This window comes from Procambarus clarkii, chromosome 35 (genome assembly GCF_040958095.1).
Source record: "Procambarus clarkii isolate CNS0578487 chromosome 35, FALCON_Pclarkii_2.0, whole genome shotgun sequence".
NCBI classification, from domain to species: Eukaryota; Metazoa; Arthropoda; class Malacostraca; order Decapoda; family Cambaridae; genus Procambarus; species Procambarus clarkii.
Genome location: NC_091184.1, coordinates 11,211,927 through 11,214,342, shown reverse-complemented (window position 1 = coordinate 11,214,342; position 2,416 = coordinate 11,211,927). Strand labels below are relative to the sequence as shown.

The 2,416-nt window shown below is 28.0% G+C and overlaps 1 long non-coding RNA gene across 1 annotated transcript in view; it reads left to right on the top strand.

The window, feature by feature from the left end:
- Positions 1 to 466: 466 nt before the first annotated feature.
- LOC138371224 (uncharacterized) overlaps positions 467 to 2,416 on the top strand; it is a 4,760-nt gene continuing 2,810 nt past the window's right edge. The window contains exons 1-2 of the long non-coding RNA XR_011230346.1: positions 467 to 600; positions 1,297 to 1,403. This is a non-coding gene — a long non-coding RNA (uncharacterized lncRNA). The remainder of the gene's footprint in view (positions 601 to 1,296; positions 1,404 to 2,416) is intronic.

The window sequence follows — 2,416 nt, the reverse complement described above, 5'->3', positions numbered from 1 at the left end:
GAATTAATGTTTTTTCGACTACCTAACCTACCTAACCAAACCTAACCTAACTTTTTCGGCTACGTAACCTAACCGAACCTATAGAGATAGATTAGGTTAGGTTAGGTAGGGTTGGTTAGGTTCAGTCATATATCTACGTTAATTTTAACTCAAATAAAAAAAAACTTACCTAATACATGATGAAATGGGTAGCTTTATCATTTCATAAGAAAAAAATAGAGAAAATATATTAATTCAAAAAAACTTGGCTTATTAGGCAAATCGGGCCTTGCATAGTAGGCTGAGAAGTGCGTTCTGGCTACTAGGTACGACATATATACATATATATATATATATATATATATATATATATATATATATATATATATATATATATATATATATATATATATATATATTCAAAATTCGTCAGTGTACTACATTTTTGTTGTTGCTTTTAGGTGATGCTTTTAACCAGTGTACGTGGGTCTGATTGTGCAACCATGGTTCGAAGAATAATGAAGATATGAACAAACGGCCTGTGGTCACTATACAGTCTGGAAGGGCAAAAGAAGAAATTGGCATTTCTACAAAAACAAGAACTATATAATGTTATTTTAAGTAAGTAACCAAAAAATTAAATAATTTTTTTAAAGTTTAAAATTCACTTAAAAATTTAAATTTAAAATTAAAAAATTTTAACCAAAAAACTTAATATTTTTCATATTTGGAACCATTCCATAATATTTTCCCAAGCATAAATGATTATATTTCTATCACTTGCTCTTAAGATTGTTTCATTTAATATAGGTTGGGCATAATTGTTCTCTGCTGCTAATAGAACTGACTGACTTAGCTATAGGAAAATGTAAACTTAATTGGTTTATCCATTACAGTATTGTGCAGTTTATTTCATGATCCTGTGCTTAATACTTGCATAAATAGTAGATTACAAAATGCATTTTTATATCATTAGTATTGAATAATAATAATGCAAATAATTGACTTATAAATGATGTACAATTAATTGGTAGGTGATATTATATTATTAATATTTTTTCATTCTTGCAAAGCCTTAACAAAGCCATTAACATGTTAATATAAACTTTATCACCTTCCACTTATTTTCTCATGTGCTACCTACATGTACAAAACCTTATTCCTAAATGCATATTTTGTTCTGAAGCTTGTCCTTTATATGTTGTGTATCACCATCTCTGGAGAGTTTTATCTGATTGATGTATAAATTACTTTTAATTTTACAGAGTATTATTGTTATACTGAATTTATTATTATATAAATAACTTAATTTTACAGAATCATCTATCAACGCACATCCACAAGTTGAGGAGGAGGATGTGACCTTCCAGATTTCTCAAGTACTGAAACATAGACCAAACAGGCCTGGTAGATCTAGGTACAAGGTAAAATAATTTAAATTTTTATTTTTTTTTTCTAATTGTCTGATATATATATATATATATATATATATATATATATATATATATATATATATATATATATATATATATATATATATATATATATATATGTCGTACCTAGTAGCCAGAACGCACTTCTCAGCCTACTATGCAAGGCCAAATTTGCCTAATAAGCTAAGTTTTCCTGAATTAATATATTTTCTATAATTTTTTTCTTATGAAATGATAAAGCTACCCATTTCATTATGTATGAGGTCAATGTTTTTTTATTGGAGTTAAAATTAACGTAGATATATGACCGAACCTAACCAACCCTACCTAACCTAACCTAACCTATCTTTATAGGTTAGGTTAGGTTAGGTAGTAGAGAAAGTTAGGTTAGGTTAGGTTAGGTAGGTTAGGTAGTCGAAAAACAATTAATTCATGAAAACTTGGCTTATTAGGCAAATCGGGCCTTGCATAGTAGGCTGAGAAGTGAGTTCTGGCTACTAGGTACGACATATATATATATATTTATATATATATTTATATATATATATATATATATATATATATATATATATATATATATATATATATATGTGTGTGTGTGTGTGTGTGTGTGTGTGTCGTACCTAGTAGCCAGAACGCACATCTCAGCCTACTATACAAGGCCCGATTTGCCTAATAAGCCAAGTTTTCATGAATTAATGTTTTTTCGACTACCTAACCTAACATTTTCAGCTACCTAACCTAACCTATAAAGATAGTTTAGGTAGGGTTGGTTAGGTTCGGTCATATATCTATATTAATTTTAACTCCAATAAAAAAAGAATTGACCTCATACATAATGAAATGGATAGCTTTATCATTTCATAAGAAAAAAAATAGAGAAAATATATTAATTAATGAAAACTTGGCTTATTAGGCAAATCGGGCCTTGCATAGTAGGCTGAAAAGTGCATTCTGGCTACTAGGTACGACATATATATATATTATATATATATATATAATAT